Raw genomic sequence first — 15,849 nt, 5'->3', positions numbered from 1 at the left:
TAGGTTGGTAGTGAGCCTACTGGGGGGGCTGGAGCCTTGGCTGTCAGACTCTTGGGGTGGAGTGTGACTCTTGCATTAGGTTTGAGGTCTTTGATGGGGCAGCTTCCTCCCTTGGGGCTGTAAGACTAAGCTACATGGGCAGAACTAGGCCCACTCGGCCCATCGGGTCTGTTCTGTCATTCAATCATGGCTGATTATTTTTTCATTCCCGATCTCCCACTTTCTTCCCGTAACCCTTAATCCCCTTACCCATGAAGAACCTATCAACCTCTGCCTTAAATACACCTAATGACCTGGCCACCACAGCCCTCTGTGCCTATAAATTCTACAGATTTACCGCTGTCTGGCTGAAGAAATTCCTCATCTCAGTTCTGAAGGGATGTCCCTTTATTCTGAGGCTGTGCCCTCGGATCCTGGACTCTCCCACTGATGGAAACATCCTCTCCACGTCCACTCTGTCCAGGCCTTTCAGTATCTGGTAGGTTTCAATGAGATCCCCCCTCCCATCCTTCTGAACTCCATGGAGTACAGGCCCAGAGACGTCAAATGCTCCTCATACGTTAACCCTTTCATTCCCGGGATCATTCTTGTGAACCTCCTCTGGACCCTCTCCAGGACCAGTACATCTTCCCTTAGATAGACCTTAACGGTGCTCCTGTTCCCCTGAATTGAGCGGTTTGCTGCATTTGAAATCTGGTGCACGTGGAAGTTTATGGAAATTTGGGAGGAGCTTTTCCCGCAAGGATTTGACGTAGCAAAGGCTCCTGAGCGCCATCAAATGGTACTCATCCCCCAGCCGCACAAGGTGACGTTAAGATTGAAGACCAAAAACTCAACAAAGTGGCAGGAGGGTCTTAGAAGGATCGAGAGGTTTAGGGACAGAATTTCAGAACTCCACTGAAGACGCTGAGAGGATGCACAACTGGGAGCACATCTGGAGGGATGGGAGAAGCTCAGGGAGATGGGGGCGGACGAATCCAAGAGAACAACTGGCCTTTCAGTGTAAGGGGATGTCCGTGAGGGAATGCTGCAGGCCGGCAGATTCCAGGCTGCAGGAGCTCGTGCTGGGGGGGTGCAATGAAGTTTGGTGTAGCCAACGGAAAGGCTCCGTGGGGAAGGTCCACTGTCCGGGGTCCTGTTGACCCTGGATACTGAGGAGGTGGGCCCTGTGTATCAACCTTTCAAAATCTTTGAAGAGAAAACTTGAGCGATGTGGATATATTGAGAGGATACTGTATATTGATGGTGCAATGAATGTAGAGGAGGATTTGTACCAATAGTATTTACTGCATGTATTACTCACTTTCCTCTCTTCTACCTTCTGGGGGAAGATACAGGAGGTTGAAAGCCCCGACGACCAGACTCAAGAACAGCTTCTTCCCCACTGCTGTCAGACTCCTGAACCAATCACCTCTCTCACATCCCCTTCCCGGTGGGGCTGCCACGTTCTCGGACTCTTCACTCTACCTCTTCCGTTACTGTCACTTTAGCATTTTTTTTTGCACTGCCTCGGTTTGCACCACCTCAGTTTGCAACGCTTCAGTTTGCACCGCCTTGGTTTGCACTACAGTCTCTGCACCATTCTGCTGTTTTGAGCTTGTCGATGTATTTATTGTTGCCCAGGACCGCAAGAAACTGCAGAGAGTTGTGGACACAGCCCAGCCCAGTCCATGGAGGAGCCTCCCCTCCATGGACTCTTGTCTACACTTCTCGCTGCCTCGGTAAACCAGACAGCATAATCAAAGACCCACCCACCCTGGACAGTCTCTCTTCTCCCCCCCTCCCATTGAGCAGAAGATGCAAAAGCTTGAAATCACGTACCAGCAGGCTCAAGGACAGCTTCTATCCCGCTGTTATAAGACTATGGAACTGTCCCCCTAGTACAATAAGATGGACTCTTGATCTCACAATCTATCTTGCACCTTATTGTCTGCCTACACTGCACTTCCTCTGTTACTGTAACACTTTATTCTGCATTCTGTTATTGTTTTACCCTGTACTACCTCAATGCACTGTGTAATGAATTGATCTGTACGAATGGTGTGCTAGACCAGTTTTTCACTGTACCCCGGTACATGTGACGATAATAAACCAATTTACCATGTACGGTACACTGTTTACTGTGAGCTTCATGTGAGCAAGGAATTTCACTGCACCCTGGTGTAATCTAATCTGAATCTGAAATAAAGCATATTTTTGAAATAAAATAGAACCCACAAGCATGGTGACAGACTTAAGTTTTGTGTAAGCAGGTTATTGGGTGAATGGGTTTCAGTTTGTGATGGGATATGGGATACTGGCAGTGCTGACACACACTACAGACGCCGGAATCTGGAGCAACAAACAATCTGCGGAAGGAACTCAACGGGTCGAGCAGCATCTGTGGAGGGAGGGGAGCTGTTGACATTTCAGGTCGAGAGCCTGGATCAGGACCGAGAGTGGAGAGGGAAGACAGCTAGTAGAAGAGGAGAAGGGAGCCTGTGAGTGATTGGTGGGCAGTGGAGATTTGACCAGGTAGAATATTTATAGGAGGACGTGGGGTGGAGTTTAGCGATGACGAAGGAGTGGGGAAGAGATTCACTGACGGACTGCTTCATACAGGAGCATCCTGAGATATATTGGTCAACGAACATCAAATTTGTGTTACAGGTCTAATGTAAGGGGAAGGTATACAGTTAATCGCTGGACCCTTAGCAGCATTGATGTACAGAGAGAACTTGGGGTCCAAGTCCATAGCTCTCTGAAAGTGGCCATGCAAGTAGATCGGGTGGTAAAGAAGGCGTTGAGAGTCGGGGCATTGAGTACAAGAGTCAGGAAGTCACGTTGCAGCTGCATAAAACTTTGGTCAGGCAACACTTGGAGTATTGTGTGAAGTTCTGGTCGCCCTGGACATGGAGGCTTTGGAGAGGGTGCAGAAGAGGTTCACCAGGATGCTGCCTGGAATAGAGGGTATGAGCTATAAGGAGAGGTTGGACAAACTTGGGTTGTTTTCTCTGGAGTGTCAAGAAGCTGAGGGGAGACCTGATATGTTTATAAGAGTATGCGCGGCATAGAGTACATAGAATGTTTTTCCCAAGGTCGAAATATCAAGTACTAGAGGACACGCATTTAAGGCGAGAGGGGAAAAGTTTTTTTTACACAAGAGGGAGTGGATGCCTGGAACAGGCTGCCAGGGGTGGTGGTGGAAGCAGATGTGATAGAGGCTTTTAAGAGGTGGTTATTCATGTGTCTATGAATATACAGGGAATGGAGGGAAATGGATCTTATGTGAGCAGAGGGATTAGTTTAATTCAGCATCGAGACATGGCGGGCCAAAGGGCCTGTTCCTGTGCTGTACTGTTCTATGTTCCAACTGTTTGGGCTTGCTTCTTCCCATGGTGGAACTAACAAGTTTCTTGGCTAGAGGCAGATTTAAGTTAAAAAGATCAGGCCGTTTGCAAAATGTCACACTTTGTTCAGTCCTGCCTTCCTTTTGTCAGCATGTGTGAAAGTTTTGGTGAAGCAAGTCTAGTTTTTCACAAGAGGGTGGAAATTAAGGTGTTTTTCCTCAAATAAAGATACAAGGCCAGGAACATTCTGACTCACAACTTAAACACAGAGAGGTAAACACCAGTGGAAAGCTAACTGCTTGAGGTGGGCAGCACAGTGGCACAGTGGATAGAGCCGCTGCCTCACAGCCCCAGAGACCCGGGTTCGATCCTGACCTCCGGCGCTGACTCTGTGTGTGTGTGTGTGTGTGTGTGTGTGTGTGTGTGTGTGTGTGTGTGTGTGTGTGTGTGTGTGTGTAGTCTACACGTTCTCCCTGTGACCGCCCCGGGTGCTCCGGTTCCCTCCCACATCCCAATGACGTGCGGGGTCAGTGGGTTAATTGGCCGCTGTAAATTGCCCCCCCCCCCCCCCAGTGTGTGGGTTAGGGGGAGAATCTGGGGGTTGCTGGGAATGTGGGAAGGATAAAATACATGTATGGCTAGGGTAAATGAGTAGTTGGTAGTGCAAGGTCGATGGGCTGAAGGGCCTGTCCCTGCTGGATGTCTCTCTATACTTCTCCAGGCCTCTGTTTAGCAACATACCCCTGTTGACAAATGAGGGATAGAGGGCAGTAGGCTGCGAGGCCTTCCATGGTCGGATAGCTCACCAACACATGCAGGCCACAGCTCCCGCCTCACGAGGGCACAGGAGGAGATCCAGGCTCTCGACTGAGACTCAACACCTCCACTCCCGAGGAGGAAAGCCTCCACCGAGGGGAAAGTTGTCTTCGCTCAACAGTTAAGTGTCGAGTCTTCCCATCCAAACCTGCCGCCCACACTCCAGACACGGGCATCGACAAGACAAAGATGCTAACACACACCGTGAAGACTGAATAGCAGCGTAAACAAGGCCACCTCCGCCCACAACCTCACCCCTCTCCCCGGCCTGGGTAAGCTGCGTGCTTGCTCACATTGTTAAAGAATTTGCTCTTAACTTTAAAAAAAGAAATGAAACCTCACTCTCTCCCCTCGTCCTGCTCTCCCTCCCTCCTCCTCTCTCTTCACCTTATTAACGCTCTCTCCCTCTCTCTCCCTCTCTCTTCCTCCTGCTCTCCTTCCCATTCCTTCACCTCCCCTCTCTTGCCCTCTCTCTCCCCACTTCTCTCTCACTCCCTTCTCCCAACCTATCTCAAATTTTCTCTTTCTCTCCTCCCCCCCTTCCTCCGCTCTCTTTCTCCCCCACTCTCTCTCCCAGCTTTTCTTTCTTTCTCTCCTCTCTCCCCCACTCTCTTTCTCCACTCACTCTATCCCCTTTCTACCCCACTCCCTCTTTCTACCTCCCCACCCTTTCTACCCCCCTCCCTCCACCCCCACTTTCTATCCCCTCTCCCTTTCTACCCCCACTCCCTTTCTACCCCCTCTCCCAGCTTTTCTCTCCTCCCTCTTTCTCTCCCTCCCTCTCTCTCTCTCCCCTTCTCTCTCCCAATTCTCTCTCTCTCCCAACCCCCCCCCCCCCCCTTCTCTCTCTCCTTCCTTCACACTCTCCCTATCCGATGTTTTCAGCTGACACAGGAAGCTGTAGCCACACATTATCAGGGCGGACTGCAAGCCGCTCTCACTGGGCAGCGATGCGTGGGTTAAATTCCTCCTGACAAAAACACTTTTGCAAAAGAACACATTTTATCCAGAACCCCTTCCCGCCAACCACTCACCGGCCTCACGTCCCAAGGCAGAGATGTACTTCCAGTTTGCAGAGGTGGAACCCAGGCTAGTGATCAGCTGAATTCTTCCCAAATTCCTAAATCAATTCAGACTGTACCATCCAACCTTTTGCAGGGAGGAGTGTTTTCTCAGAGGCTGATTTCAAAGCTTCCGGCTGAGGGAGTTGATGCAATTTGTTGGCCAGATATTCCTTTGCCCTGCTTTTAAGAACTTGACAACACTGTAACTTGGAGCCTGTTGTCCGAAGACCTGGATAAAACTGCAGTGCTCCCAGAACTGTGCCTCTTTTAAACACAGCAGGACACTAGGCTTCAGGCCTTAAAGGGAAAGTATCACTGGAGAAAGTTTAAAGAAAGCAGTTTTAGCATATTGAAAATGAAAAACACGATGATGCTGGAGGAACTCAGTGGGGCGGGCAGCGTCTGTGGAGGGAAATGGACAGTTGACGTTTCGGGTCGAGACCCTACATCGGAACTGGAAGAGTGGGGGACGAGTTCCTTTCTTTCAGTCTCTTTCAGTCCACTTCGTCAAGCACCTTTGCTCTGTTGGCCATACCAGCCGGGATCTCCCGGTAGCCGGCCATTTTAATTCCAGTTCCCATTCCCACACCGACATGTCTGTCCACGGCCTCCTCTACTGCCATGTTGACGCCAGACGCAGATTAGAGGAACAACACCCCATATTCCGCCTTGGTTGTCTCCAACCTGACGGCCTCAACGTCGATTCCTCTAACTTCTGGTAACCCCTCCCCTTTGTCCCCCTTTTAAGATAAGATAGCTTTATCAGTCACATGTACATCGAAATACACAGTGAAATGCACCTTTTGCGTAGAGTGCTCTGGGGGCAGCCCGAAGTGTCGCCACGCTTCTGGCGCCAACATAGCACGCCCACAGCTTCCTAACCCGTACGTCTTTGCAATGTGGGAGGAAACCGGAGCACCCAGAGGAAGCCCAAGCAGACACATGGGGAGAACGTACAAACTCCTTACAGACAGTGGCCGGAATCGAACCCGGGTCGCTGGTGCTGTAATAGTGTTACACCAACCGCTACACTACCGTGCCTGCCCGTACTGTGTTTCCCCTTATCCCACTGGCCCTGGTCATCCCATCTCTTTCCCCTGCTGATCTGCCCGTCACCCACACACTCCTCCCCACCCTCCCTCCCTTTATTCCATGGTCCACTGTCCTCTCCTATCAGATTCCACCTTTGTCAGCCTATCCACCTATCACCACCCAGCTTCTTGCATCATCCCCTCCCTCCTCCCTCCCCCACCTGCCTATCACCCCTCCTCACCGGGATCCACCTATCACCTGCCGGCCCACCTTCCCCCTACCCCCCCCCACCTCTTTATACCAGCTCTCTCCCCTCTATCTTTCCAGTCCAGATGAAGGGTCTTGACCCGAAACGTCGACCGTCCATCTCCCTCCACGGATGTTCCCCGACCCGCTGAGTTCCTCCAGCAGCTCATTATTTTTGCTCTAGATTCCAGCATCTGCATTCTTTTGTCCTCCGGGTGCTCCGGTTTCCTCCCACATTCCAAAGACGTACGGGTTAGGAAGTTGTGGGCGTGCTACGTTGGCACCTGAAGCGTGGCGACACTTGTGGGCTGCCCCCAGAACACTATGCAAAAGATGCATTTTACTGTATGTTTCAAGGTACATGTGACTAATAAAGATATCTTATCTTATCTTATCACTAGCTTGTGTATCTTCTGTAGGTCTGAATCAAATTGAAGTTGATGATGCTTCTGTCAAACACTTTCAACAGTCCTGCTACCATTGGACACTGAGGGGCTGGGTCTTGTGGTAAACAGCCTCTCAAACGCCATGGGTGTATTTCTTATGGAAGGAATGTGAGTGGGAATTCTTGCTTTGTAGAATGTGTGTTGTCAATGAGTCATCGAGTCACTGAGACACGAGAGATTGCAGACACTGGAACCTGGAACAACACACAATCTGCTGAAGGGACTCAGCGGGTCCAGCAGCATCTGTCAGGGGGGGAGATGGGAGAGGAACTGTCGATGTTTCAGGTCGAAACTTTGCATCAGGACTGAGTTATAGAGTCGTGCAGCACAGAAACAGGCCCTTCGGCCCACCACATTCATGCTGACCCTTTTGCCCATCCGCACTAATCCCATTTGCCCGCATTAAGGTCATATCTTTCTACACTTTGCCTATTCAAGGGTCTGTCTAAATGCCTCTTAAACGTGCTGATTGTATCTGATTCCCCCACCTCCTCTGGCAGCGCGTTCCAGATATCAACCCCTCTCTGTGTAAAAAATTTACCCCTTTAAATCCCCTTCCTCTCACCTTAAACCCGTGCTCTCTTGTTTTTGCTACCCCTACTTTGGGAAAAAGATTCTAACAACCTATGTTTGCCTCTTGTAATCTTCCACACCTCCATCTGGTCACCCCTCGGCCTCCTTCGCTCCAGGGAAAACAAGCCCAGTCTGTCCTACCTCTCCCCATAACTAATCCAGGGAAGATCTGGGGAATCTCCTCTGCACTCTCTCCTATAGTCAAGTCGAGCTTATTGTCAAAAGTAGACAATTCATAAACATAGAAAAGAGGAAATATGATTCAAACAGTGCAAGTCTTTCTTTACATTTATATTGCCATCAATTCTATATACTTCAAATTGAGTTTACTGTCATGTGCACAAGTGCGGTGAGGGTCAGGTACAGTGAAAAGCTTGCTTGCAGCAACATCACAGGCACGTAGGTACAGACAACACACAGAACATAAATTATACAATATGGTGAAGAAAAAGGCTGTGCAAAGCAAGACATTAGTGCAAAAAACACACGACAAGTCCACGGCAGTGCCAGAGGTGGTCCGCAGTGTCCCGTTGCTGAGGGAGGGTTAGGGTTGTGCAGGTTGGTTCGAGAACCTAATGGTTGAAGGGAAGTCGCTGTTCCTGAACCTGGTGGTGTGGGGACTTCAGGCTTCTGTACCTCCTGCCCGATGGGAGCTGTGAGAAGAGGGCACGGCCCGGATGGTGGGTATACGGTGACAGATGCCGCCTTCTTGAGGCAGCGCCTCCTGTAGATGCTGTCAGTGGTGGGGAGGGCTGTGCCCGTGATGGACTGGGCTGTGTCCAATACTCTCTGCAGCCTCGTGTGTTCCTGTGCGTTGGAATTGCAGTACCAGGCCGTGATAAATTGGTAAATTGGTTTATTATTGTCACGTGTACCGAGGTACAGTGAAAAACTTTGTTTTGCATGCCATCCATGCAGATCATTTCATTACACAGTGCAGTGAGGTAGTACAAGGGAAAACTGTTATTGTTTTTGACCTGGATTCAGAATTGGCTCGCCCATAGAAGACAGAGGGTGGTGGTCAATGGAGTGTATTCTGCCTGGAGGTTGGTGATCAGTGGTGTTCTGCAGGGATCTGTTCTGGGACCCCTGCTCTTTGTGATTTTTATAAATGACTTGGATGAGGATGTGGAAGGGTGGGTTAGAATGCGGAATAAAGTGTAACAGCCACAGAGAAAGTTCAGTGCAGGCGGACAATAAGGTGCAAGGCCATAATGAGGTAGATTGTGAAGTCAAGAGTCCATCTTATCGTACCGGTCAATAGTCGCATAGCAGTGGGATAGAAGCTGTCCTTGAGCCTGGTGGTACGTGCTTTCAGGCTTTTGTATCTTCTGCCCGATGGGAGGCCATGATACTTTCAATGGTGCATCTGTAGGAGTTTGTTAGTGTGGTGGCCAATAAAGGCTCGATGGAACAATGATCATAAAAAATGGAGTTTCACGATTGTACTAGAGTCATAGAGTCTCAGAGCTAAACAGCACGGAAACAGGCCCTTCAGCTCAACTCGTCCGTGCTGACCAGAGCTAGTCCCATTTGCCCGCATTTGGCCCATATCCCTCTAAACTCTTCCTATCCATCTACCTGTCCAAATGCCTTGTAAATGTCATAATTATCCACCTCTACCACTTCTTCTGGAAGCTCATTCTCAGGTCTCTTTTAAATACTGTATATATTTTTTTTAAAAAGTCTCCACTTTTAAGGACTTCAGCCAAGTGTAAGTTGTGGTTATGCCATTTGCAGTGGTGTGTCACTGGTCTGGTAAAAGAAAGGGATCACAGAGAAAGTCTGGGGAATGAGATACAATGGATCCATCTTTTAAAAGCAAAATGGTATAGTTTTTCTCTGGGTTAACAAACACTTGCTTAACTAATCCTTGCCACAACAAAGGGTATGATGAGTTTCACTCAATGCAACAAAGGAATATTGTTTCCATGGGGAAAAGCAACATTTTTGACCTGGATTCAGAATTGGCTCGCCCATAGAAGACAGAGGGTGGTGGTCGATGGAGCGTATTCTGCCTGGAGGTCGGTGATCAGTGGTGTTCCGCAGGGATCTGTTCTGGGACCCCTGCTCTTTGTGATTTTTATAAATGACTTGGATGAGGATGTGGAAGGGTCGGTTAGTAAGTTTGCTGATGATACAATGGTTGTTGTGGATAGTGTAGAACGTTGCTCTGGATTACAACAGGATATTGATAGAATGAAGGGCTGGGCTGAGAAGTGGCAGATGGAGTTGAACCCGGATAAGTGTGAAGCGATACACTTCAGGAGATCAAATTCAAAGGCAGAATACAAGGTTAATGGCAGGACTCTCAGCAGTGTGGAGGAACAGAGGGATATTGGGGTCCACGTCCATAGATCCCTCAAGGTTGCCACGCAGGTCGATAGGGTTGTTGAGAAGGTGTATGGAGTGTTGGCCTTCATTAGTCGGGGGATTGATTTCATGAGCCGCGAGGTGATGTTGCAGCTCTAAGGAACTCTGATCAGACCACACTTGGGAGTATTGTGTTCAGTTCTGGTCGCCTCATTATAGAAAGGATATGGAAGTTAGGGGGAGGAGCAGAGGTGGAGTTGGGATAGAACACAGAACATAGAACACTACAGCACAATACAGGCCCTTCGGCCCACAATGTTGTGCCGTCATTTTATCCTGCTCTAAGATCTATCTAACCCTTCCCTCCCACATAGCTCCCTATTTTTCATGTGTCTATCTAAGAGTCTCTTAAATGTCCCTGATGTACCTGCCCCCACCACCTCTGCCGGCAGTGCGTTCCACACACCCACCACTCTCTGTGTAAAAAACTCACCCCGACATCCCCCTTATACCTTCCTCCAGTCACCTTAAAATTACGTCCCCTCGTGTTAGCCATTGTCGCCCTGGGAAAAAGTCTCTGACTGTCCACTCGATCTATGCCTCTTATCCAAACCATTAGAGCATGCAGTGAAGCACCAGGAGAGGCAAGAGTAGAGAGTATGAAACTTTTCCGTTGCTATTTCCCTCTGGGTCGCGTCCCCCCACTGTTGCCATCTGCCCTCCCCACCTCCCTCACTTGGTTCCACACTTCACCTTCCTCTCCTATCAGATTCCAGCCCTTTGTCGCCTCCACCTATCACCTCCTGGCCTCTGTCGCTGTTCCTGCCCTCCCCTCCTCCATCTGCCTATCACCCCCTCCTCACCTCGATCCACCTATCACCTGCCGGCTCTAGCCCCATGCCTTTATACCGGCTATCTCTCCTCTATCTCTCAATGCAGATGAAGGGCCTCGACCCGAAATGTCGACTGTCCATCTCCCTCCACAGATGCTGCCCGACCCGCTGAGGTCCTCCAGCGTTTTGTGTGTTCCGGCATCTGCGGTCTCTTGTGTCTCTGTGAACCTTTTTCCCACCACAGAGGTGCCTGAGACCAGAGAGCACAGGTGAGGAGTAACAAATTTGGAGGGGACCTGAGAAAGAATTTCTCCACCCAGAGGGGGGTTTGGAATCTGGAACACACTGCCTGAGGGGTTGGTGGAGGCAGAGCCTCTCACAGCAGGTAAGAAGGATCTGGACTAGGAACGAATCGCTAAGGTATTGAAGTGCTGGTAAATGGGAATAGTGTAGATGGGAACTTCATGGTGACAGCTCAGCGCCACCTTCTCAAGTGCATCTAGGGATGGGCGATAAATGCTGGCTCAGCCTGTGAAGCCCACATCCCTTGGGTGAATAATAAAAAAAGTATTAGCTTAGATACCCCCCCAAAAATGTGGTTCTGTTAACTTTTAACACCATAAGACCATTGAATATAGGAGCAGAAGCAGGCCATTCGGCCCATCTGCTCCACCATTCAATCATGGCTGATTTTTTTCAACCCCATTCTCCCGCCTTCTCCCCATAGCCCTTAACCCCCCCCCCCCACTCACCAATCAAGAACCTATCGATCTCTGCCTTAAATACACCCAATGAATTGGCCTCCACCGCCCTCTGTGGCAACGAATTCTACAGATTCACCACCCTCTGGCTGAAGAAATTCCTCCTCATCTCAGTTCTTAAGGGACGTCCCTTTATTCTGAGGCTGTGCCCTCGGATCCCGGACTCTCCCACTGTTGGAAACATCCTCTCCACGTCCACTCTATCCAGGCCTTTCAATGGATGTGGGTGGTCCAGAGGACTGGTTTCTGTACTGTATAACTCAAGGACTCTAAATCCACTTTTGCTACTTACCTGCACTAAGGGGTAACTTACAACCAACCCGCACATCTATGGGATGTGGGAGGGAACTGGAGCACCCACGGGAAGCCCACCCAATCACAGGGAGAACGTGCAAACTCCACACAGACAGACAGACAGACAGACAGACAGACACACACACACACACACACACACACACACACACACACTCACACATACACAGAGACACGCATGCGCGTGTACACACACACACACACACACACACACACACACACACACACACACACACACACACACACACACACACAGCGCCGGAGGTCGGGATTGAACCCGGGTCTCTGGAGCTGTGAGGCAGCGGCACTAACTGCTGCGCCCCTGGGCCATCTACTGATAGAATGTTCTGACTCGCCGCCCAGTGATAGTGCCAGATGGTGGCATCTCAAGTTACTTGGGGATTCTTCATGGCTTCCGTTTATAAATGAGTCACAGAAAACTCTGCTGCCTGTTTACTAAAACATCGGCCTGTTTGATCATTGGATTCTAATCTGTTTTACAACTCCTAGTCTTTAAAATCTCATCCTTGTTCTCAAGTCTTTTGCCCCTCCTCATGTTTATGTGTCGACCTCCAAATATTATACACCCCCCCCCATTACTTCCATTAAAGAAGACCCCATTCGCACTTCCCTCTCTGAACCTTTTCTCCACCCTACCTCCTCTTTTAATATTGGTAATGGGTTTATTATTGTCACATGTGCCGAGATGCAGTGAAAAGCCTTGTCTGCGTGCCATCCAGACAGATCATTCCATACGTAACTACATCGAGGTAGTACAAAGGGAAAAGCAATAACAGAATGCAGAATATAGTGTCACAGTTACAGAGAAAGTGCAGTGCAGGCAGACAAGGTGCAAAAGCCAGAAAAAAAGAGAACGCGAGGGTTGAAAACAAAGATGCGGTAGATTGAGAGATCAAGAGTTCATCTTTATCAAACAGGAGTCTGTTCAAGAGTCTTATAACAGCGGGATAGAAGCAGTCTTCGAGCCTGGTGGTATGTGCTTTCAGGCTTTTGTATCTTCTGCCCAAAGTGATAGGGGAGAAAGAGAGAATATCCGGGGTGGGAGGGGTCCTTGATTATGTCGGCTGCTTTCCTGAAGCAGCGGGAAGTGTCAACGGAGTCAGTGGAGGGGAGGCCGGTTTGCGTGATGGACTGGGCTGCATTCATAACTCTCTGCATTTTCATGCCACCTCAGTCAGAACAGTTTCCATGCAGTTGGTATTGGTACTGGTTTATTATTGTCACTTGTACCGAGGTACAGTGAAAAACTTGTCTTGAATACCATTCATACAGATCAATTCATTTCACAGTGCATTGAGGTAGTACAGGGTAAAACAATAACAGAATACAGAGTAAAGTTTCACAGCTACAGGGAAGTGCATTGCAGGTAGACAATAAGGTGCAAGGTCAAACAAGGTAGATTGTGAGGTCAAGAGTCCATCTCTTCATATAAGGGAACCGTTCAATAGTTTATCACTGTGGGATAGAAGCTGTCCTTGAGCCTGGTGGTACGTGCCCTCAGGCTCCTGTATGGTGGGAGAGGAGAGAAGAGAGAATGACCCAGGTGCGTGGGGTCTTTGATTATGCTGGCTGCTTCACCAAGGCAGCGAGAGGTATGGACAGAGTCCATGAAGAGGCGGCTGGTTTCTGTGATGCACTGGGCTGTGTCCACAACTCTCTGCAGTTTCTTGCAGTCCCGGGCAGAGCAGTTGCCATACCAAGCCGTGATGCATCCTGATAGGATGCTTTCTGTGGTGCATCGATAAAAGTTGGTGAGTGTCAAAGTGGACATGCCGAATTTCTTTAGCCTCCTGAGGAAGTAGAGGCACTGGTGAGCTTTCTTGGCTGTGGTGTCTACGTGGTTGGACCAGGACAGGCTATTGGTGATGTTCACTCCCAGGAACTGGAAGCTCTCAACCCTCTCGACCTCAGCACCGTTGATGTAGACAGGTGCATGTACACGGCCCCCTTTCCTGAAGTCAATGACCAGCTCTTTTGTTTTGCTGACATTGAGGGAAAGGTTGTTGTCATGACACCATTCCACTAAGCTCTCTATCTCCTTCCTGTACTCCGACTCATCGTTATTTGAGATACAGCCTACTACAGTGGTATCATCTGCAAACTTGTAGATGGAGTTAGAGCAGAATCTGGCCACGTAGTCATGAGTGTATAGGGAGTAGAGTAGGGGGCTGAGGATGCAGCCTTGCGGGGCACCAGTGTTGAGAATAATCGTGCCGGAGGTGTTGCTGCCCGATTGTGGTCTGTTGGTCAGGAAGTCAATGATCCAGTTGCAGAGGGAGGTGTTAAGTCTCAGGTCTCGGAGTTCAGTGATGAGTTTGCTTGGAATTATAGTATTGAAGGCAGAGCTGTAGTCAATAAACATTAGTCTAACGCAGGTGTCTTTATTGTCCAGTTTTCAAGTGAGAGCAGGGGTGGTCCATGGGAGGACTTTCTGGAGAGAGGTTAAGACAGATTAGGAGCAGGAGTACTGACCATTAGGAGGGGCTCTTATAGAAATGAGGTGATAAAGAGACAGAAGCAGCACGATGGCAAATGATGAGAGGGAAGTTTACCTGAAGTTGGAAAATTCACTGTTCATTCCAGACGGTTGCAAAGTTCCCAGAGAGAAGATAAGATGTTATTCCGCTATTTCACATTGGACCTTAGAATGTCAGGTAGGAATGAGAGTGGGATTGAGAATTAAAGTGGCGGGAAGCTCAGTACGGCCCCAGCGGACTGAGCTCAGGTGCTCTGCAAACCGATCACCCAATCTGCATTTGGTTCCACCGGTGCAGAGGAGAACACAGTGGGAATGCCGAATGTAGTACACTAGAAGTCCAGGTGAATTGCTGCTTCACCTGGACTTGGATCCCTGGATGGAGGGAAGGCAAGGAAGGAAATGAAGGTTGACTGAAATTAGAACATACAGCAGTACAGCACAGTGCAGGCCCTTCGGCCCACGATGCTGTGCCTATATAAACCTACTCCCTGATCAATCTAACCCTTCCCTCCTACAGCCCATGTGCCTATCTAAGAGTCTTTTAAATGCCCCGTTGTATCTGCCTCTTACCACCACCCCCGGCGGTGCGTTCCAAGCACCCGCCACTCTCTGCGTAAAAAAAACCTCCCTCTCCCCTGAACTTTCCTCCTCTGATAGACTGGTGTCCTCTAGATGGTTAATGTTGAACGTTGGGGACTTGATGAAGCCGTGGTGGGAGATAACACAATGAGGGCAATAGGTGGCGGGGAGAATTATGAATATATTTGAAATCTAAGGTCTAGGTAGAGATTGAAGGTAGACGGCAGCTTGTCTCTGGAGGATTAAGTGATGATAAGTGAGAACAAATTGAAATTGCTTATCTTCGACAGATTCCTCCCTATCACTTCCCATTTATTTGCTTTGTGACACAAGAGGGAGTTAATTGATCATAGAGGAGTGCATGTTAATATGGTTACTCCAGCCAAGGACGTTTATGTATTGTGCAAAGACAGACGCAGTCCTACACACTGATTTTGTGTTTCAGACAATCTAGAACATAGAACATAGAACAACACAGTGCAGGAACAGGCCCTTCTGCCCACGATGTTGTGCCGAACTAATTCAATTAGCAATCAAATGTCCAACTAAACTAATCCTTTCTGCCTGCAGAATATCCATATCCTTCTGTTTCCTGCACATTCACGTGTCTATCTATTAAAAATGTTGGAAATTTAAAAAAAACATTTTGCTCCCATATCTTATGGTCTTGTGAATGGTTCCAACATTTAAAGATATTTTTATATATTGGAACCATTCATAACACCGTAAGATACAGGAGCAGAATTTTAGGCCATTCAGCCCATCAAAGCTGCTCTGCCATTCGATCATGGCTGATTTTTTTCTCAACCTCGTTCTCCTGCCTTCTCCCTGTAAGTCTGGAGAGTTAATAATGGAAAATAAAGAGCTGGTAGATGAATTAAATTGATATTTTGCAGGGGTCTTTACCATAGAGAACATAGAACATGGTAAAGTACAGAACAGGAACAGGCCCTTCAGCCCACGATGTCTGTGCCGACCTTGATGCCAAATTAATCTGATCCCATCTGCCTGCACACGGTCCATAATCCCTCCATTCCCTGCATGT

The 15,849-nt window shown here is 48.9% G+C and overlaps 1 protein-coding gene across 3 annotated transcripts in view; it reads right to left on the bottom strand.

The window, feature by feature from the left end:
- The window catches only part of LOC127586587 (phospholipase D2-like), a 341,818-nt gene that overhangs the window by 116,166 nt on the left and 209,803 nt on the right, over positions 1–15,849 (bottom strand). The window contains exon 1 of one of the 3 annotated variants that reach the window (XM_052044664.1): positions 5,180–5,509. The exons of 1 other annotated variant lie outside the window; for it this stretch is intronic. The gene's annotated coding sequence lies outside the window, so the exon portion shown is untranslated. Of the gene's footprint in view, positions 1–5,179; positions 5,510–15,849 lie in introns of those variants that run through there. One more of the 3 variants, XM_052044665.1, reaches the window with a different exon arrangement.

The sequence above is a fragment of the Pristis pectinata genome, chromosome 37, assembly GCF_009764475.1.
Source record: "Pristis pectinata isolate sPriPec2 chromosome 37, sPriPec2.1.pri, whole genome shotgun sequence".
Lineage (NCBI taxonomy): Eukaryota > Metazoa > Chordata > Chondrichthyes > Rhinopristiformes > Pristidae > Pristis > Pristis pectinata.
Note: the sequence above shows the minus strand (reverse complement) of the source record. Positions and strands in the feature narration are given on the sequence as shown.